We start from the raw sequence: 23,176 nt of genomic DNA, 5'->3' as shown, positions 1-23,176 counted from the left end.
GGCTCATGGTAATTGCTCAATTAGTATTGTTTATTCTTTTGTTCCACAATCATTCATGAGTTTGTTAACTTTGCCTCCTCCCCATGACTTGGAAAGGGTTAGGGCTAGGAAATCCTCTTGCAAAAGCAGAGGTTAGCTTCTTTCGCATGCAGTTTCAGATGTCTCCATGCCTCTAACATACTGGATAAATCAGTACTCCAGGCAAATGGAAGGGGGAAAAATTATGTGCTTCTTTCTTTCAGCCCTCCGTACTCTACTTTCCAGTGATTGTGGGTGAACTGGTCATCAATGTCAGAACAAACTCTGTTTTGGAAGCTTTTGTGTCATGGTCAAAGTTACAGAAGAAGCAGAGATAAGTATCATAAATTAATTAGTCAAAGCAACTTAAAATTTTTTTTTTAATGTTTAATTATTTTTGAGAGAGAGAGAGAGAGAGAGAGAGAGAGAGAGAGAGAGAGCATGAGCAGGGAAGGGCAGAGAGAGAGGGACACACAGAACTGAAAGTGGCTCCAGACTCTGAGCTGTCAGCATAGAGCCTGATGCCGGGCTTGAACTCACAAACTGTGAGATCATGACCTGAGCTGAAGTCAGACACTTAACTGACTGAGCCACCCAGGCGCCCCTAAACCATCTTTGAACTGAAAGGGCATTTCTCTTTCAAGAATGGCCAAAAGGGTAGGGGGAACGGGCAAGAGACCAGGTAGCAGAGGTGCCTCATAAAGCCTGAGGGCTAGAACTGGACATCGGTCTGTATTTTGAAGAAAGAGGTACCGTTTTTGTTCCACTTATCAAGTAAGTCAGGAGGGGATCCGATAGTTATCGTTTTTCCAGAAGTGGATTAGAAAGTGACCCTGAAAATCTGTCCGAATGGCAGAACTCCTGTAGAAGAGGGGGTAGAAAACCTTTCCTTCCATGCGTTCTTGATGCAGTGAAGACAGTCATTTGCCTGCAAGGACGCCTCCTGGCAGGAGTTTGGATGGGGTTGGTAGATGTGTTTAGGAAGCTGCCGGCAGAGCCTGCTTGTCTGGCCAACAGCCGGGGCCTGGCTGATCTGAGACCAGATCATGGCACCATTTCTCTTCCTCCTGCTTTTCCCTCCCCTATCATGGGCTAACAGTCATCTCATCACCTCCCTGCCTGCCCTACTTGGCGCCCCTCAGGATTGATCATCACTCCCTGGGTTCTGATTTGAAAAGTTCCACTCCAGGACAGAGATCTCTGAGAATTCTGTTTTGTTATTTCTATCACACAACAGGCGTGCTCGCTGGGCAAACCCGTGATGAGCAGGAGACCCTCCAGGGCCCTGGGCTATGGATTTGACATGTTAACGATTCCTGCCCCTCTTGCCCCAGATCTCCTTGTCACATGAAGCTACTCTACCATTTCTCTTTCCCTCTGAACCTGAACAAATAGTAAACAACACATGCTTTTCATTCTAATTCTGGAAAAGAAGAGCTGTTTCCAGTGAAAGTCCGTGCCAAGTGGAGTCCCTCTTTTTTCCAAGAGGTTTTGGGAGGGAGCGATTTTATATTCATCCAACAAACAGGGGGTAACATGAAAAATGGGGGTTGCTTCATAGATAGCCAGTGCAGGATGAGACTGAGAGGTGGTTGACCTCAGCCTGCCAGTGCAGGTGAGGAAATCTGGGGCCCAGAGGTTAATGACTGCCCCAACATTTGAGAAGTTGCAAGAGAGCTGGGGCTGCCCTTGGAACTAATCATAAGGATAAAGTACATTTACCGAGGACTTTGTTTTAGGTGCAGGCGTTCTCTCCTTACTCCCGAACAGTCCTCTCCTACTCAAGTGAGGAAGGTAGGGCTTGGGGCAGAGAGGTAGCTCACCCAAGGTCACACAGATGGGAACTGGCAGACTGAGGACTCATACTTGGGTCAGCATCTGAAGCTGATGCTTCGACATCCTGGAGCCCTTCCCATGGCTCCTGCCTGGAGGGACGGTGGTCCCTGAGGCCAGAGGAGAACCAAGGCTTCCATGCTCTCAAGCGGCACCAATTAGATCCAACTGCCCATGTGAAGTTGTCCGAGCAGAGCCAGCGAGAGTCAAGGCAGTGGGCTTGCAGGTCTGTGCTGAACTTCAGTCAGTGAGCCTAAGCCATTTGTTGCACCTCTTGCCATCTTTGAGTCAAAACCCCTTATTTGGCCGTTGTGGTTAGAGGTGATTTTAAATACGTTCCAGATGTGACCAGAGGCTGGTGAGCCGGTCTCCGGTCATGAAGGAGCTGGGCCATGTGTGCACTAGCACCCAGGGCTGGCTCAGGAAGCGGGTCTATCAGCTGAAAAGGTAATAAGCTTCCTTTCGCCTCTGGCCAGAGGAAACCGGGGCGGGGGGGGGGGGGGGGGGGAGGGGGGGTAGGAGGGGGAGGGCTACAGCTGGCTTGAGCTGGATGAGGGGGGGAGGGGCGGGAGGAGAGGGCCGATCCCAAAGGCAAGCAGCCCGCTATTTCTGTTTTTGTTTAGTGTGCAGGGGATGCATGATTTTTGGAGTCAGACTCGGGTCTGCACTTTAGCAGCTGTAGTTGGGAAGTCGCTTAATTCCTCTAAGCCTCAGTATACTTGTCTATAAAATGGGGATCAATACCTGCCTTTGTAGGGCTGCTTTGAGAATTAGTGGGGAAAGCATGCAAAGAATCAGAGACAGAAAATGTTGGCTATTATATATTAAAAAAATTTTTTTTTGAAATGTTTGTTTACTTTTGAGAGAAAGAGAGACAGAGACAGAGCATGAGCGGAGAGGGGCAGAGACAGAGGGAGACACGGAATCCGAAGCATGCTCCAGGCTCTGAGCTGTCAGCCACAGAGCCGGACACAGGGCTCGAACTCATGAACTGTGAGATCATGACCTGAGCTGAAGTCAGACGCTTAACCAACTGAGCCACTTAGGTGCCCTGGCTGTTATATTTTTTACTTGGGGGCAGGAACAGTAATTAAATCAGTAGTTTTTAGAATTTTTCTCCAACTCTCTCTCCCTGTTCAAAAGTTCCTGATTTTATTTTATTTTAAGTTTATTTATTTATTTTGAGAGAGAGAGAGAGAGAGAGAGAGAGAGAGAGGGAGAGAGAAACAGAGCATGCTAGCAGAGGAGGGGCAGAGATAGAAGGGGAGGGGGGAGAGAGAGAGAGAGAGAGAGAGAGAGAGAGAGAGAGAGAATCCCAAGCAGGCTCCACACTGTCAGCACAGAACCTGATGTGGGGCTTGATCCCGCAAACTGTGAGATTATGACCTGAGCTGAAATCAAGAGCAAGAGACATAACTGTCTGAACCACCGAGGCGCCCCAAAAGTTCCTGAATTTTTACAGAGAGTGGAAATATTCTAAAGAGAGAGGAACATTTCTTGGTTTCCTGAATGGGGTTGGTGGATGGGGATGCCAGCTGCTCTACACAAAGAAGAGATACGGGGTGTGGTGGGAGTGGCCAAGGGAGGGGAGGAGTCTAGAGAAGGTGCAGGGAGGAGCTGGAGGCAGCAGCAATTGCAGGGAAAGGCACTTTGGGGAACAGAGAGATTTCTGAGGATGAGTTAGAGGAGGTTCTACTTTTTGATATGAAACGTAAACCTCTCACTTCATCTCCATTAAGAAGCCTTTGGTAAAAACCTATTTTACTGTGCAGCGGCTTTGGAGTATGGTTTGTGATACTCATTGATGACAACCTTCAGGATAAGTGGTCAAAGTAGCTCAGTTCCACTCAAATTACTCTCCAGGCAGGGCGGGGCAGAGTTACTTTCTATTCTCTGCGAATTGGTCCATGCGATGAAACGAAGCAGACTCACGGGAGTGGTAATCAGTTGGCATGCTGGACTGAGTTGCTTTGAGAGAGAATGAAATTGGCGATGGTATGGATGGGTGAAAACGATGAAGTTCGCTCTCAGATCTGAAGACTTTGAAGCATTTCAAGAACAAGGCAGCAATTTTTAGGTGTCTTTCTTAATAGTAATGTAGGGTTGGAGAATGTCAAGGAGGAAGAGCTCATGGGGCCATTTTAGTCCTGTAGTACATGACAGATGGACGTCCCAGTGACAATAATCAGGGGACTCTGTTCTCTGGGTGTCTTGGAAGGAAGTCTGCACAGGGTGGGGAGAGGATAGAGGGAACCCAAGCCGGCTTTGCCAACTCTCCTTGTGATTGCCATCCAGTCTTAAAGGTTCTCAGGTCCCTCTGGGACCTTATGGTCAACTACAGGGCCCTTGAGATCTACTAGGTTATCATGACAGTACATTGCACGCTAAAATACCACGCAAATATACAGTACGATACAAATATGACAAAGCTCTAGACTTCACCTTGGCTTTGATGCTTCCAACTTTGGTGACCTTGGGCACTCATGTGACCTCTCTGAGCCTCAGCTTCTCTGAAGGAAAGCAGCGGCAGCAAAATTGACTCTGCTGGGTTGTTTTGAGGGTCCAAAAAGTAACATCGGCAAGTGTTTCATAAAGAGTACAGCGCTATCAACGTAAAGGCCTGTTGTAACTGATTTTACTGCTTATGGATTTTAGTATTGATCTCATGTAGATTAAAGAACAAAATGGAGCCTTTATATTAAACACCACATAGGGCATAGAGCTTTTTAATGCCCTGCAACACTCATTTCCAGTAAGAGGAAGAATGTAAGCCTTTCTGAAATGAAACACTCTTCCAAAACCATTTTATTTGAACTTAATTTTACTATGTGGCTAGCGTGGGCAGAGTTCTGTGGGTAATAAATGACTCACCCCTCAAGCTTTTCCAACAACAGTGAAAAGTTACAGCTCTTTGATTTCCCCAATAAAGAGTTATTAGCAGTAATAATCCCAGAGAATATTAGGTTTAGGTGCTGTGGTCCCTGTTCTCAGGGAGGCCCCGGCTTGAATACAGGAAATACTTCATGATAGCTCAGCAGCTAACGAGAACGGATGCAGAGCCCTGGGGCTCCAGGCTGCGATGGTGGCTGCCTCATGGAGTCAATCCACTAGCCTCTGACTCGCTCATCTCAACTTGGGTGCGACAGCCCTGAACTTACACGGCCTGCTGGATGGACAGAGGGCCCTGCAAGTCTCCACACACTACATGTCCCAAACCAAACAAAGCATCTCCTCCTCAGACCCATTCCTCCTGGTTGATTACCTGTCTTGTTAGCGACACCACCATCTCGCTGGTCCCAGAGAGTCAAGATGTTAGCATCTCAACTGGCATCATCCTCTCACTTCCCAAGGCCCATCAGGATTGGACTATGGCCAGCCAGGCACATCATCTTGTTGACGTTGGCATTTGTCGTGCCTTTCCCATTATTGTACCCATTGTCCCATTTCAGGCCCTTATTCTCAGGTAGACGATGGAAGTCTTGCTTATCTTTAACTAATCCCATCTGGATCTGGTTGTTCTGCCCTCCGGTGGTGTGTCCTTCCATATGATTTACTCTCCACTCATCTGCCATTCTGATCTGAAAACACAGATCTGAACATCCCACTACCCTGCTCATAAGCCTTCTATGGCTCCCGCCTGCCTATACAATGATGTTTAAATTCCTGGGCCTGGTATTCTAGACCCTCCACTATCTGGTCTTTTTGATCATTCCCTGAACCTCGTTCCTCAGCTGCATTCAACTACTTGCTGTTTGTTAGACACACTTTGCTTTCGTGCTTCTGTTCCTTTGTTCATGCACTTTTCTCCACATGTCAGATCTCTGCCCATCCTCCCAGGAGATCCAAAAGTGGCACCTCTCCCAGGAGGAGTCCCTTAGCTGGAAGTAAATGCCTTTTTAACCTGTATGTCTACAGAACTTTGCATCTTGGGTCAGCTCTTATGTACTCACTATACCATGAAATCTAAGTGTCACAGGCAGGGAGCAGCACAAATGATACTTTCTCAGGGAGCTCACCTCTGAACTCTCCCTTTAAAGTATATTATCCCCTATTAGTCTTTTTCATAGCATCTCATTCTTTTCATGTACCACATTTATAACTTTGTATTTGTGTGTATGCTTATTGCTTAATATCTGCCTAACTTACTGCACTGCAAACTCCTTCTGGGCGTGGACCATGCCAATTTGTTTCTGTTTATCACCAGTGTTTACCAAAAGTGCTTGGCTCATAGCATGTGTTAAGTAAACAACAGTTAAGTAAGTAAACAAATGAATGAAACGTCTGCAACCCTACCTAGATTGTTAACTTCTTTTTTTTATGTTTATTTTTAAGAGAGAGAGAGAGAGAGAGAGCGCGCAAGTGAGGGAGGTGCAGAGAGAGAAGGAGACAGAGGATCCAAAGCAGGCTCCACACTGACAGCAGAAACTCCAATGAGGGGCTCAAACCCATGAATCATGAGATCATGACCTGAGCTGGAGCCAGAAGCTCAACTGGCTGAGCCACACAGGTGTCCCTAGACTGTTCTTGGGGATATCTTTGCATGTCACCATTCCATCTATCAGAGTCCTGCTGGCAGGCGCCCAACAATAATTGAATTAGATTTTAATGTCAGGTCTTTATTTCTTTCTGTTGATTGAGGAAACTACTGTGGCTGACTTGTTGGCCTTCAGATTTGTCCATGAAAGAAGAGTGATGGGAAAGTATGCAATTAGATAGACTTTGTTTGCGTGCTAGCAGATTTCCACATAGGAGGTCCCCAACATGCTTTCTGGTAAAAAAAAAAAAAAAAAGCCTTCTCCTGGTAAAGCAGATTCACAAAGTAGATGTTAGCAGCCAAGAGGTAATTAACAAATTTCTGACATGAGTCTGTTCATACTGCTACTATCAGGGGTAATCATGTTGGTTTAAGGAAGACCTTTTGCCTTGATTCAAGGAAGACATTTTGCCTTGATTCTAAGAGCTCACACATGAAAATGTCATTAGACATGGATTCTGGCAAACTTAACATGTGCAGAAATTCATGTATGTGTTCCTATTGTGGATGAACTATAACTTTAATGTGGGCAGGGCATAATTTGTTTGTGAATTAATTGATTAGACAAATTGTCCAACCATTCATCTCTTCTTTATTTTGTTCTTCCATTTTTCACTCACTCATTTGTTGGCTTACTTGACAAGTATCTGAGAGGTAACTGTGGGCTTAGTAGACTGAACACTGTAAGCAAAAACACAACAAGTACCAGGACCATCCCTTGGTGAGAGGTTAATGTGCCTACAGGGATCACAATAGGCTTTGTGGAGAAGTACCTATGGAAAAAAAGAGATCCTTCCCTTTGATGAATAAAGTGAGAAATGAGATTTTCATTCAGTAATTTTATGTTGCTTCTCTTTCTCGGATCCACTTGGTCATTAACCGTATCGTATGTGTATGTGTGTGTGTGTATAAGCTGTGTATGTGGGTATGTATATGTTTATCTGTCTATCTATCTATCTATCTATCTATCATCTATCGTGAACTAGCCAGGCCTAAATTCTGGTTGTGAAAGAGAAATGGAGGAAATTAAAATTTCCTAACATGGGTTGCTCAACTCTCTGTCCCCAAAGAGTATCTAGGGTTTTGAGTAAAACCCACTGGCTTAACTCATTATCTCTGTCGTCTCTCATCTTTTGCCTTTAATTTTCAAAGTTTTATTTACTAGATACGTGTGATTAATATACCAGGAAGCAATAAAAAAATAACCAGCTGTGGCATTATTCCCCATGCATATGATCCCCTCAGATACACAAGAATCTACCAATACCCAGGTGAGGAAAGAGTTGGCACATGATGAAGTCTCAAAAGTTGCAAGCAGGGTCTCCTGGCACCTTTGGCTCAGATCATGGAGGTAGCGAACAGACCCTTAAAGTGATCCCAAGTATTCCTGAAATATTTCAGGCCCATCAAATAGTGTATAAAATGATGACATGAACACCCATGTGTCCACCATCAGCATAAGAATAAAACAACATAACTCTAACGGAAGGCCTCTGTTTACCCCTTCTTTAACTGCAATCCTTCTACCCTCATCACACCCCTCTCGACACCACCCCTTAAGGTAATCAGTCTTCTGGATTTGCGGTGATTACCACAGCCTGCCATCATTTTCTAAAGGCCACAGGGTGTAATTTGGTATGTACGAACTTTAGATTCAGTTACTCAGCAAGGAGAATTTCCACTTCTTTTAGATATTCTTCCTTGGATTACCACCAAGTGCCTTTTTTTATTAGTTGATCTGACCCTCTGAAGATAATTTAAACTTGACTGGGGTATATAAGTAGGTGGCTTCAACTTGAGCATGTTGTTCCACAGGGACCATGGTCCAGCTCCCCACTAATTCAGTTCACTTATTGTGAATAGCAATAAAGATTGGGAGGAAAGAGGATGATTTAAAGTTGAAAACTGGGTTATTAATCTTGGGGAAAGGCTAATGATGAGAAATTTGGGGAGTGTAATTGCCATCTAACTATTTTAGGGACTCATTCTCCTCCATACTCCTGACACCTAATTGGTCATCAAGTGTTCCCAATTCTACTTCTTAAATATCTCTCAATTCTGTGCCTCCCTCTTCAACACACACACACACACACACACACACACACACACATAGTACTTTTGTGTGTTGGGGCTCTTATCACTCTAGCCTGTTCTGGTGAAACAATTTCTTCACTCATTTCATGATTCTGCTCTCCCCCTTCTAATTCCTTTCCTTTCACTGAATCCAGAGAGGTATTTCTAAAACATAAATCAGAGTAGTTTACCCCATTTTTGGGGACACACTTCAGGGGTGCCCCATGGCCTTCGGGATAGAAATCTAGTCTGCATAGTCTGGGTCTCTGCCTACCTTTGTGCTTCATTCTGCCATCTGTTCCACCTCCCCTATTGCTTCAGTCATGTAGAGTTCTGTTTAGTGTTCTCCTCTTATGTAGATGTGCCTGAGCCTGCTGTCAACTCCTACTTGTCCTCCAAGGCTTAGGTCTACTGTCATTTCTTCTGCGAACCTTTCCTTGTTTGTCCCTTTCTCAGTTCTCATAAAACCCCAGACTCTTCCATCTTTATGCTCAATAAACTGCCTTATAAGGTCTTACTTGTCTGTCCCTCACTTTGGACTGTAGGCTTCTTGGGAGGGGGAGGGATGAGTGTCTACTTCTGAACCATAGCATCTGTGCCATGCCTGGTCCAATCCGAGTTTGTGAAATGGATGCATACATGTAGGCATGAAACTAGAGAAGGGGAACTGAAGATTATTCCCCACTCCAGTGTAAGCTTCTAGAAGGGTGGGGGTTTTGACTATTTCATTCTTTGCTGTAGCCTCTGTACCAAGAACCATGCATGGACATAACTGGCACTCAATAAACAGCTGATGAGAAGGTGAACTCAGATAAGACTTTTTCTGTGTGACTCCAAAGGGTGGAAGTTTGACAGTGGGGAGAAATTCCAGGGAGATTATCTGAGAGACATTCTAGCCCTGTAATTAACCAGCAGGAGGCTCAGTCCTGTGCAAGCCTTAACCAGAAGTCAGGTTTGGCAGCATGGTTGGAACTTCCTTTTCACTGGGTAAATAGTTTTCTTTTTTTTCTTTTTTAACGTTTATTTATTTTTGAGACAGAGAGAGACAGAGCATGAACGGGGGAGGGTCAGAGACAGAGGAAGACACAGGATCTGAAACAGGCTCCAGGCTCTGAGCCGTCAGCACAGAGCCTGATGCAAAGCTTGAACTCACGAACCGCGAGATCATGACCTGAGCCGAAGTCGGACGCTTAACCGACTGAGCCACCCAGGCGCCCCATCACTGGGTAAGTAGTTTTCAAAACAGTTTGTAGACCACCTGGGAAACCCCTGCAGAAGTCATCCAAGGTGCATATTAATATTGCAGGCCACTGGCTAAGTCAGAATTTCTGGGGTGGCTCCACAAATCTGCATTTCCCCCTGCTTTCCACTTTCTGTGGACACCAGGAAGGTTCAACAATGGCATGAGCTACTCTAGAAGGATAGTGAAGCTACTCTGTGGGAGATCAAGAAAAGTTTTGGTGACTGATGTTGGGTAACACTAGGTATGTGTCTGACTCTCCCACAATACCCTCCTAAATAGTTCTTGAAATAGCACAGTGTGGGCACTCCAGACGATTTGCTGCAAAATATGAATGGGTTCACAGACTTGTTTAAAAAAAATTAAATAAGCGCCTGTGAGTGATGTTGTGTTCATTCTTTATATACTTAGGAAAGATGGAACAATTTACATGAACCGAAAGGTAGGTGTGGTTATTTTTTTGGACGTGAAATTCTTTTTATCTTCACAAATAACACAACGGATATAAAGTCATTAAATTTCTAACATCTTTCAAAGTTTTTTTTTTTTTCGCTATTACATTTGCATTACAAATTTCCAGTAAGAAGGAATCTCTTAAAGTTCACTCGAAGTTGACCTGGAAAGGGAAAAAGGCGCTTGAAATTGAGGAACCACAGTCATAATGACCTTAATCAATTTACAAAACACTTACCAGGAAAGAAGAAGCGAAGATACATAAATGTGGCGCACACAACATGAACAACTTATTTTCTTTGGCAGAAGATACCTTTAGGGAGAGTAATGGAGGGGCTTATTCCTCTTTGTCATGTTTTATCTTTAGCACTTACAAAGCATTGGCATTTTCAAGGCGCTATTCTGACCACCTTGATGCCTTCCTGCCTGGGATCTTCCTTTCAAATCAATAGAAATAGCAGCAGCAGAAAGAATAAAGAAATCCTTGTCAGACTGGGAATGCCTTTTTAAAATAAACTGGGAGGAATTCCTGACTCTCATATTTGCAATTTTCAGCAGGTGACCATGGATATGCTTTTGACCTAGTGAACAGATAACCATTTTTACCCTTCTGACTTTAATGCATTTTAATATCTGCATTTTCTATTGATTTGGATGTGTAAAGGAGATGATTAAAATGCTGTCATCCAGCTAATGGTTATTTGCTCTTCAAGGATACAGCCTGAGGCATTGCTGAATATGACCTCCCAGTACCCCATCTTTTTCGCTTAATGGTGGGGGAGACCCTCTGTATAGTAGGTTGAATAGTGACCCCCTCTGACAAGTATATATCTATTCATAACATGCATATGTGATCTTATTTGGAAAATGGGTCTTTGCAGTTGTAATGAAGTTAAGGATCTCAAAATTAGATCGTCTTGGATTATCCAGGTAGGCCTAAATCCAAGGGTCTGTGGAGGAAGAGGAGAAGACAGATACAGGGGAGATGGTAATGTGAATATTGGAGCACAGATTGGAGTGATATGTCTACTAGCCAAGGAAGATCACGGCTACTGGCAGCCACCAGAAGCTAGAAGAGAGGCACAGGACTGTTTCTCCCTCAGAGTCCCCAGACTTGCAGACATCTTGCTTTTCAGACTTCTGGCCTCCAAAACTATGAGAGAATACATTTCTGTTGTTTTAAGCCACCCAGTGGGAGATACTTTGTTATAGCCGTCCCAGGAAACTGATACATTATGCTTTGGACTCAGTATCTCCAGCTTATTGCCACCCCAGTCTGCTGCTGTAAGGCGTATCCCGAAGTGTGAGACCTGCTGTTATAGTGTTCTGAGGGATCTTATCCCACAGTCTGTGCTGGGCAACTAGACTTTGAGAATAATCACGACCATGTTGGGGCGGAGAAAACTGAAAAATAATCGAAATTTGTTGCTCACGTATTATTTGTCAGGTGTTGTGCTAGGAGATTTACAATGCATTCATTATCTTTTTCGATGTTCACAGAGGATCTCTGAAGTCGGTTCCAGGATTTTCTTCCATTTGGTAAATGAGAAAACAGAGGCTCAGAGGATTTACCTAGAACAGTTCAATTATAGTGTTGAGATGAGGGCTGAGCTTTGAACCTGGGTCAGCTCTCTCCAACGTCTTCTCTCCAGATTTCAGGAAAAACAGAGAATGCTTTCATGGCCAGGTCATGCCAAATAGAGCTCTGATATCCATGAAGGCATTTCTGGAGATGTGTGCGACTTCTTAGGTTTTAGAAATCACTCTACTCCAGTAGGGGATAATGGACTGACTCACTCAGGATTAGTGACTTAAATTTGATTTTCATTTAATTCCCAAACAATGTTATAAAAAATTGTTATGAACACTGTTACAAGTCATGGAATATTGAAGGTTTCTCATGAGTAAAAGAAACCACCAATATTAAATTTCAGATCTATTTGGTTCCCGAATCACCTTACATTGAAAAATGTATCCTTACACCATAAAAAAAAAATGTTAGTGAATGACCCTCTAATCTCTGTGTAGGAAGGATTTTTTAAGCTTAAAATTAATGGAAGGAATCACAAAGGAAAATTTAGATAGCCTGACTACCTAAGAATTAACTAACAACTATATGTCCAAAAATATTTTAAACAATATTAAAGGGCAAGCAAACATCTGGAAAAATACTTGTGGCAAATGTGAAGAAAAGCTTAACAGCCTTAATGTATAAAGATGTCAAACATATTGAGAAGAGAAACAATATTATTCTCCAGTAGATAAATGAAGCAAGGGAATAGTGTGATGAATTATGGTATGTCATATGATAAGACATTAAGTAGCCATCTAAATGATGTTTAGAAAGGGTATTCAGCAGCGGGGAGATTCTCATTATAAAATGCTAAATCCACAAAGCAAGCTATAAAATATGTTCAGTATAATAAGGAAAGGTAGCATTGATTTAGGGCTCCTCATGCACCAAGAACTACATAGAGTGCTTTCCATGCCTTATCTCCTCCCTTCATCCCCCAAACAACATGATGAGGTATGTACTATTACCATTTCCATTTTATATTTGAGAACAGTAAGGCTCAGAGAGGTTGAGTAACTTGCTTAGCATCATCCAACAAATTCACAACACAGCTAGGATTTCAATCCAGGTCTGTCTGTCTCCCAGTTGTAACTCTTGCTGTTTCTCACCGTTTACTGTATCATGACTACGCTATGGATCACTTGGTGGTGGGATCATGCCTTTGTACTTCTCTTAGTACCTTGAAAACAATTAATTTTGCTACATTGTGTGAGGGAGAGCTACTTATTGATTAAGAGACTAGTTCTTACCATTAGGCAGATCTGGGTGGCCCTGGACAATGGAACAGCCCTCAGCTTCAGTTTCTCCACCCCAGTAAGTCATGATAGGGATTAAGTCAATTTGTGTGCTTGGGGGCTTAGCATGATGCCAAGTACATAGAATGCATTCAGAAAATGTCAGGTTGATACTGAATTGAATGGTGTCACACCTCTGTGTAATAAGAGAAAAAAATTTATTACCTTAACAGTTGGTATGAACATTTCTCTTAGGGAAGAAACTGTCTTTGTTTGGGAAAATAACCTTGATGATTTACTAAGAGTGTTTCAGATCAAAGGGTACTGAGTATTGTTGTAAGCCCAACACCTCCCTTCTCCAAGAAAAGGGGAATGGTTCAAACAGTTGCATCTAGAAAATTAGATTTCTTTTCTTCTCCTGAGAAGGAAGAGAAGAGTACAAAGGGGCAGAGAATCATGAAGGTTGAGGCTGAGCTGGTGGGAAGGAAAGGAGTGAATTACAAAAAGTTAAGGGAAGTCCCATTGAAATCCTTGGCTGGTGAGATGGTTTAACTTTTTACATTTAATGCTTAACATGACATTGTGTTGTTGCAACATGAATCCCTCCTGTTTCTTCCATGAGTCCAGCAATTTCTCCCAAATACCTACTCACAAAACTCACAAAAGCTTTGCATGAAGTTTTAAATAAGTAGAGAGGACAACCTCTTTCATGACCTAGTGGACACAGGCCTAGGTAGAAATAGCACTCCCGAAACGGAGCCTGGATGACCATAGAATACGAACTCCTCTGAGAATCCTTAAAAATCTTTGGACAGAGTAAGCTGGGATTCATGTCGATACGGCTGACTCTTGGACAACACAGGAGTTTGGGGTGCTAACCCCCACGCAGTCAAAAATCCACGTGTAACTTTCGACTCACCCAAAACTTAACTACTAACAGCTTACTGTGGACTGGAAGTTTTACCAATAACAGAAATAGTCAATTGGCACATATATTGGATGTTATATGTATTGTATACTGTATTCTCAATAAAGTAAGCTAGAGAAAAAAATGTGATTGAGAAAACCATAAGAGAAAATATGTTTGCAGCGCTGAACTGCATATATTTGTATATAATTGGGCCCACACAGTTCAAATCCACATTGCTTCAGGGTCAACTGTATGTGGAGATGGGGGGACCCCCATTTGATATTTTGTTTACTCTGGTTGCCTTACTTCCTTTGCACGTGACACGTGCTCAGCAGACATTTGTTAAATAACCAAGGAGAACAACAAAAAACATATCTCTGTGGCTCAGACTCTAATTATGTAAGAATTAACAGGAGGGAGAGACCCATGAGTTAGGGGAAAGTGGGGAAGACTTTGTTCAGAAGCTGTCACTTCTGATGCCTTGGAGAGCTGACCCAATAGTGAGCTTTGCTGTTGTCACGGGTTGATAGAGGCACGTGAATGGAGAGTATTGGTACAGCCAGCCCGTTCTGTGCCCCCTAGGATCTGGGGTTTGTTCTTACGGGCACCTCAGGAGGCTGCTTGGATATCAGTGGAGTGTGGTCAGAAAAGGATCATGCCATTGCCATCACAGAGGAAAAGGGATCAGTGAGCTCATTTGGGAGGAGAGCGGACAACTCCCAGATCCAGGTGTGAGTGGTCTGGGCATGACCCAAGAGGAGGGGGATCGCTGAGAGCCTGAATGTGCAGACAGGGTGGGATTTAGCCTCAGAACGGTCAACTTGCCCGTTGCCCAGGAAAGGGCACCTTGGCTGCCTCTCAGTTGGAAGATATTATCTCCAGATGGAGTCCTCTGCCTGCTGGCAAAGTCACCAGCATTATTTGGTAATATTTTGATGTGCTATTTATGTGGAAAGGGGTTTTATTGACATATCTTTCACATCGTGCACAAACAGTTCTAGCTTTTCCTTCTGAAAGGGACTGCAGCAATGAAGATGGCAAATCTTGGAAAGGCATTAGGGGGCAAAGAATGGGCCGGGCCTGGGCTCATGCCCAACACCATGTGTCCTGGCTGGAGTGTCCAGGCTGAGGCCTGATTTGCATTCAGGCTGCATCCCTGGTTGGTGAAACTGAACTCGCTTGTCGTCCTGATGAATCTGGCAAAAGCTCCAGACGAGGGGTGACAATGAATGAGAAAACACTGCAGAGGGACGGGAGGGGAGGGCTTGGGGGAATTACCCAGGGGTTTTATGTCATACATGTGCCTGTTCATCATCTCCATTTGGGAAACAACAACTTCAGAAAAGCAAGCAAAGAAGTTCACGTTACGTTAGTGACCCCTGAAAAAACTTGCACATCTCTGCTGGGAAATGTGTGCCTTCCCTCCGTGTAGCAGTTATTTCAGGCATTTAGCTTCCCCACACAGTGGCAACTCTTTTACCCATTCTCTCTCTCCCTCTCTCCCTCTCTCTCTCTTTCTCTCTCTTTCTCATGAAATCGCTTTAGTCAGCACAAATTTGGAGGCAGAACCAAAGCCAGTAATAGCATATCTCATGCTGCTGTCAATTTTCCGCCAGAAGAACATTTTGGGACACAAAGTCCTTTGTCTATTTCCAGAAGCTCGATTCAATGACATTACATGAATGACTACAACACTATAGCGTGCTCTGCACCGTTTCAAATTGTAACCTAAAAAAAAAAAAAGGAAGAACTTGGATCGTGGCCAGCGCGTAATGATTTCAGTTCTTAAGAAAATCCAGCAACCATGACACCACATTCAATATTTTCTTGCTGTGGAAATTTAAGAATCGACTCTAATCAAATAGCAGCGCCACCACCCCATCCTCCATTTTGCTATGGTTCCTGTTACCAGCAGGCCTCCCACGTCTGTTTTGGCTTAAAAAAATAAATACGTTTACAATATGTTTTTAAAAAAATTGGGCTGAATCAGACAATTGTATATTCTGGAAAGTGAATGCAAAATGTAAAACAGGCTAATCATGATTCCAAATTTCAGGGCCCTAATTGATCCCATCCCAAAGGTAACATTCTATCTTAATTGACATGCCGAGATGGTTACAATTATGTGAAATAAAACTGGGCCTGTTGGAAACTCCATGTTTTCTTATTGAACGGGGATGGCCAGCTTTTAGAATAGTTGATTGCAAAAGGATGCAACCACTTTGCTCATATTTCCTATTTTGGTCTGGCCCTTGTACATGTGCCGTGGGGTCCCCCTCCCTTTCAAAAAAGTGTGGACGTCGAGGGGAATCCGACGCCACTATATTTTCCTTGGGGTTGGGGGAGGCACTGTGGAAAGGATCAGCATTTTCAACGTCCATTTTATAAGTCAGTCAAAAAGAGAGAAAGAGAGGGAAAGGATGAAATCGAGCATTTTCATAGCTGTTGGCAGAGTGCTTTTTCTGGGCCATTGTGACCACACGCACGAGCCTGTGCTCAGCATCGATGGGAAACAGATGGTAGTGAACGGGTGCAGAGCGTGCGAAGATCACACGAAGCCGGACCCATGGGAGGGACCACAGCCCTTCCAGGACTTGGTAGAGTCTGAATAACAAAGCCCATAAGGAGCCCTCACCCTCTCTTGGACCCCTGCAGCCCTTCTGCCTCTCTGCTGAGAGCACCCCAGACTGGAGGCTAGGTCTCCCTGGGGATGCTGGATGTTGAGGAGGCAGGAAGGCAGGAGGCCTGTTTATGCAATCAGGAGAGGCAGAGGCCGCCTTGGAACACCTGTGCCTCTTGGCATCTTGCCTCCCTGGATGGGTGAACCAAGCGAGCCTCGAGCTGGTGATTAGTACTAATCACCCTCCTGCCCAGCAACGCCAGCCATGGGGGTGCCTTCCTGTCGAATCTCCCCTCTACCCCTCTCTACCTCCCAGGAGTGTCAGTCTGTCCTTGTCCCCACTGGCACCGATTTCGTTCAGGGCCTCATCAAGTCTCTCCTGGGTTGCTGCAGTGGGTTTCCTCGCTGGTCTCTGTCCCCAGTCTTGTTGTCTGTGACTTGCATAGAAGCTGGAGTAATATACAAAGCTGACTGTGTGACTTCCCTGTCTAAACCCTCCATGGCTCCCCAGGAGACTCAGAATGGAACACAACTGTTGTTACTTATGTTCATAATCATTTGCCAGGCACTGTGTGCAGGGCCTTCGTGACTTTATGTTGGCTAAATGAAAGTGTCTTCCTTGAGCACCTAGGCAGACTCCCCTGCACACAGGGCCTTACACAAGTGTGCCCACAGAGTTCATCCTTAGCAAACTACCAGTGCTCTAGTCAATTTTTATCTGGGTCCATCTAGATAAATAACGCAGTGAAAGAAGAACTCTTTGAGCCAACAGTACAGTCTGGACATACTCAACTCCCCAGGAAGGACTTTGGACAATAATAGTGTGATAAACAAAAAAGGTTATATTTTGCTGTTACTTTTTGTAGACCCGCAAGACCTCAGGGCTGCACGGTCTTAAATCACCTTGTTCAACAGACTACCTTTACAGAGGAGGAAATGGAACCCCGACAGGGCTTTGTGACTCTCTAGGTGGTGAGGACTTAGTTCCGGGCAGGGCTGAGATGAGAACCAGGGCTCCTAGCCCAAGGATCTTGGATCGTGTGGGGCAGGAGCCCCAGGTGATTTGGGAAATAAGCAAAATGCCTCCATGGCACCTCCTTTAATTCCATTTCAATTTTATAACCGCCACTTCTATTCCTATTTTTATGTTATTTGTGCTCAAGTCCCCTGTGGAGAGCCCTGTTCAGGAGAAGCAGCTTGGGACAAAGGAAGGAGACTCAACCCTGGAGTCAGAAAGACCTGGGCTTAACTCCAAGCTCTACCATTTTGCTCTATGAACTTTAGCGATGGACTTAGCTCTCTGAGCCTCAGTGTCCTCACAGCAACCTCACAGAACTGTCATGAGGATCTGATGAGAAAACACGTGAAAAGCTCCTGCCATGTTATAGAAGCTTAATACATACCCAGTGCCTTTTCCTTCCCACTCCTCTTGAATCCCATCAAAAGTCACCCATCCTGAGTTTCTGGGCCATACTCTCTGCCATTTATTTATGCCATTGCATTTTTTTTTCCTTTTTGCACATATCCCAAGATGAATTATGCATTTCCATAGGATCTTTCTGGGATAATTTATAATAGCTTTGTTTACTATGTATCATACCATATAGTATAAGATACATATATTTATCTTATGTTTCTTTTATATAAAAAATTAAAATAAATCTTTTTGTCAAAGAGATAAATATCATACTGGGGCAAATAGATGAAGTAGAAAGAATTGGCTTTTGGAATCAGACATGCCTTTCAGTCCTCGTGCCCTAAATCACCAATGACACGTCTTTGGGAAAGCTACTTAACCTTAGAAAGTCTTAGCTGTCTCTTCTGTAAAATGAGGTTGATAATTTCACCTCCCCAAGCCTGATGTGTGGATGGAATGGAGTGAGTGCTTCCTGCCTGGTCCAGAGGAGGTGCTTCTGGGGAAAATGCTAGTCCCTCACTACCACCTGGCACAGTCTGGGGCCATCAACTGTAATCCCAACAATTATTTGTTGAATTATACTGAACTTCTAAAGCCTAAAGGGTTGAGTTTAATGTGGGTTGTGGTAAAGTAGAAGCAAGTTCACCAACAAACATGGCCTGGATTCCGTCATTTGCTAAGAAGTAGAAATTCTGGATGTATTCAGTGACTCACTGTGATCCCTTAATTCCTGAACAGGTTGGTTATCAGCAGAATATACACATTTCACAATACGCAACAAGATGACGTGATCTAGGCCGACAGCTACAAGGGTGTTTCCCAAGGTTTCTTAAGATGGAGAAGAAGGAATTTTTCATTTGAGTGGAGCCGGTAGGATATCCTGTCCAGGAGGAACTAGGGGGCGAGGTGGGTCTTGAGGGGAAGGTAACCAGCCAGAGCTTGGAGGAGGCCATGTTGATGGGAGGGCAGAAAGGATGGGTTCACTTGTAGCCTCCTGAAACACACCTTACAGTGTATCTGGAGGCGAAATTCTCAGTGAGGTAAGGGCTGGTGGCATGTAGCTGCCGGGAAATGTCCATCATTGATGTTCACTGGTGCATTTATTCCTAATCTCCAATGTCTTCGATGTCGCTTTTCTATTCTACCATGTTGGGGGTAGTGTTACCAGAGGAGGGGGTTGCTGAAAAGCAGTGGAACAGGAAAGCTATTGGGGGGGGGGGACACACCAGTCCCAACACTTGCTTTGTTGTCAGTAATTCTTCCATTCTTATTTTAAGTTCATTATATGCCAAGTATTGTCTTTGGCCAGTGGCACAGCAAGGGCAAATGGTATCCACAGCCAAGGTAATGTATCTGTGCTCTCTCTCCTTCCACCCATTCAGTCCATGTTGTTCTAGAGCTTTCAAGAGTAGCCTCTTTGTGGTGGCCCCACACACTGATTCCAGAGACACATGTCCCCCATTGGCTTCCATCCCGTATGTTTGTATGTGTCAGTGTGGCTCTCACAGTGATAAACTAGACATAGCCATGCCCTCGAGTTTGTTGTCTAGTGTATAAGTCAGCTGAGAATGTGCAGAGAAAGTCACAAATCATAATCGAGTTTCCTCAGTGCTGTGACAAATATACCCGTGAAGTGATTTGAGGTGAAGAGAAAAGGGGAATTGAAACCTGGCTGTGGTGTCAGGGAGACTTCTTGGAAGATGTGACATCTGGGATGGGGCCTGGAGGATAAGGCTGAGAGAGTAATTTGGGTGATGTGAAGACATACTGTATGCCAGGCACTGTTGTAGAAATCAAGATTACAGCAGGGATGAGCAAAAGAGAGTTCCTTCTCCCAAGAAGCTTTCATTCTAGTAGGGAGATAATGATGGGCAGAGTGGACAGGTACAAAGAACAGGAGGTTTTAGGGAACAATATATGATTCAGTGTAGCTAGAACCTTCAGTCTAAGGGGTAGGGAGAAGCAAGGAGAGGGTGGCTTGGAGAAAGGCAGGACCAAGGATAAATTTTGCCCTGACGACAGTAGGCAGCCACTGAAGAGTTTTAAGCAAGAGAGTGACATTTCCCTTTTAGAAAAATAACTAGTTACAGATATGAAAAGTCATTCCAGCTATTGGAATGAAATGAATTGGAAGGAGGAAAACTGTGAGACTTTGGGAAAATTATTTAACCTCTCTGAGCCTACCTGCATCTGTAAAATGGGTATATTGCCCATATAATAGGATTGCTGTGACCTTAAAATAAGGGAAAATAAATCAAATGGCTCTAGCATTACCTGGCCCTATATACTCTTCATGTTTCAAGATAATTGTTTTTTTTTTTAAATTTTAAATGTTTATTTATTTTTGAGAGAGAGAGAGAGAGAGAGAGAGACCACATGTGGGGGAGGGGCAGAGACAGAGACAGAATCTGATAGCACAGAGCCTGACGAGGGGCTCAAACTCAGGAACAGTGAGATCATGACCTGAGCTGAAGTCGGACGCTTAAGCAACTGAGCTACCCAGGAGCCCCTCAAGGTAATTGGTTTTTAAGAAACCCAAGTGCCAAGTGTATTTCAGGGAACAACTGTGGGAGAAGAGCCGAGGTGGGGCTGGACTGGGCTGGGTTACAGACTGAAGTCAGGGGCATAGACATTCAGCCCCTGATTCAGAATAGAGCTAATAATAATGGTTGCTGTGTGTCTAAGGATTCTTGCAGAAGCAGAAGTGCGGTGGTGGAGTGGAGGGGGAGAGATTACGACTTTGAGACAAATACGATCCTTGTCACAGAGTGAAAAGCCTTTGCTCAGACACACACCTTCCTGGGTGCGTTTGATTATAAGAAGCCAGGAAGAGCTTTGGGGGACGTCCAGATGGGTATGAAATAGACAAGAACGTGCAGACAGAGAAGAAACATAGGAGAGGACCCTAGGGAGACAGTGGAAGAAACCAGTAATGGGAGGCCAGAGATTCTGAGGGGAAGACAAGCAAGTGAGAAACCCTCCCTGCAGGGATGGCTGAGAGATTTTAAGAACAGGAATGCTTAATCGCCTGATAGTGTTGTTCTATTGTGTCATGGCCCATCCCTGTTCTCCTATATTCTTAGTAAACTGTTCCATTCCTGTTCTCCCATATTCCAGTAAACTGTTTGGGAGGGAGTGTTGTCTGGGGTAAATCTAAGAAAAAGGTGGCATTGTGTATTTAAGTCAGCATAGAGCAGAAGAGGGCAGACGCAGGAGGGGAGACCCCGGTGCTTTCTAGATGTAGCAGGAACAGAAACCCTGCATAGCAAGAGATCAAGAACATAGAAACCCTAGAATCCACTGCTGTCTTGGGGAGACTGTTAGGTTTGATGAGGAATGGCATGGAGGTAGGTCTCAGCAATATTAGAATCTCAAAGGAGAGAGAGATCCTAGAGGACACTTGAGTTGCATATGGAATTTGTCCCAACTATCCCACAAAGCACAAGGACTTTGAGAAACTGTGTGGCCTTTTGGGGGAAACACCAAGCAAGGGCCCGAGTTAGAATCTTACCCACTTTCTGCACATTTCAAAAAGGTTACCTATTCATCCACCACCTACTCATCTATCCACCCACCCATCATCCATCCATCTGTCCATCTGTCTGTCTGTCCCCCATACATCCAACGTTCCAGCATTTCTGTCTCTTCCTCTCATTGCTCTGTGGTGCCCAGACTGGTAAAGTAAAAAAGAACAAAACCAAAAATAATACCCCCCTCAACCTCCGAAACTCCCCAAAACAAAACAGAAAATCCTCTTCTATCCTTTAGACTTTTTCATGGCCCCTTTCCTTGCTTTACTGAAGAATTTCCTGAACAGTTACCTGCACTGCCAACAAGATCATTCTGAACCAATGTGGTCAGCTTCGAGCCTTCACAGTTTGCTCTAGATATAGGGATTTGGGACTTTACAATTTAATTGTAATCTATTTTCCCCCATTTTTGGAAGCTATTGAATAATATAAACTACCTTTCAAATCCTCTTAGCTTGCCCTGAATCTTTTGTATTTTCCCTTTAACTATTCTGATTGGTATAGACACTGGGAGATTTTGTCTTCAGGCATTAAAAGGAAATGAACAGGGGCACTTGGGTGGCTGAGTCAGTTAAGCATCTGACTTTGGCTCAGGTCATGAGCTAACATTTTGTGGGTTCAAGCCCCACATTGGGCTCTCCACTGTTAGCTCAGAGCCCGCTTCAGATCCTCTGTCCCTCTCTCTCTCTGCTCCCACCCCCCTCAAAAATAAATAAATATTTAAAAAAAAGGAAATGAACAGGGTGTTTTTTCCTTGGAAGAATCCCACTTATATTTATTATCTATCTTCATTTTATCCAAAAACAATTTGGATAGATGGTTTTTATATTATTAGGAAGTCGCCAAAGTTCCCAACCTGACTTTGGGCGTGTTGTGGTGAATAGCTCTTTGGAGCCCAACTCCATACGCCCAATTCTGGGATGTAAGCTCTAGGGCAACAAGTGACCTTGAAAGTAGGTTGAAGACACTTTTCCGGAATGGGGTTCGGAAGGCAGAAATCTATAGCGTGGAGGAGTCCGAGGCTCTATCCTAAAGACAGAGGCAAACCTGTGAGCAAGGCCACGTGAAAAGAAGCATCTGGAGCCTTAATGATCGGCTTGGCTTCCTGTCCCTGTAGTCCACTAGTCCTCCAGGTGCAACCACTTAACCTACACCTGTGGGCTCAGCCATGCCCCAGAACCTGAATAATGTTCTCTCCCCATTTAAGGGGAGTCTAAGGAACTCTAGCTGTTAGTTCAATCAACCCAATGACTAGTTCCAAACAACTGAGATTTGCATTCGAGTTCCCCTGTTTTTCCTAGGGCTTACCCCATCCTGACCTCCTGGTACGATGTCTGAAGTTCAGTTTCCTAGGAACCAGTTCTTTAATCCCTCCTTGCCTCCCCGATACAGACCACACGCCTGCCTGGATATTGCCAATGCTGTTGAGACACTACTTAAACCAGGATGTCACTCACAGCTGAAGTTTCCAAATGTCAGTTGCTACCCTGCCTATGTTTTTCCTCTTTCAAGCATCTTCTCCATTTGTCCCTTTGACTGGGGTTTGCCTGACCTCTGGATGAGGGTCCATTTTCATTTCTTTATTTGGAAGCTTCTACGAATTAGTCACTGTACTAAATCCTGTGAATACAGAGATGAATAAATCACAGCTCCTGTCCTCTGGGAGTTCCCAGCCTGACAGAGTAGACAGACATGGAAACAAATAATCCTACTCCATGGATGAAGTATATGTGGAAAGCC

Source organism: Acinonyx jubatus, chromosome C1 (genome assembly GCF_027475565.1).
Source record: "Acinonyx jubatus isolate Ajub_Pintada_27869175 chromosome C1, VMU_Ajub_asm_v1.0, whole genome shotgun sequence".
Taxonomy (NCBI): Eukaryota; Metazoa; Chordata; class Mammalia; order Carnivora; family Felidae; genus Acinonyx; species Acinonyx jubatus.
The sequence above is the reverse complement of the archived record's forward strand: the minus strand, read 5'-3'. Positions refer to the sequence as shown.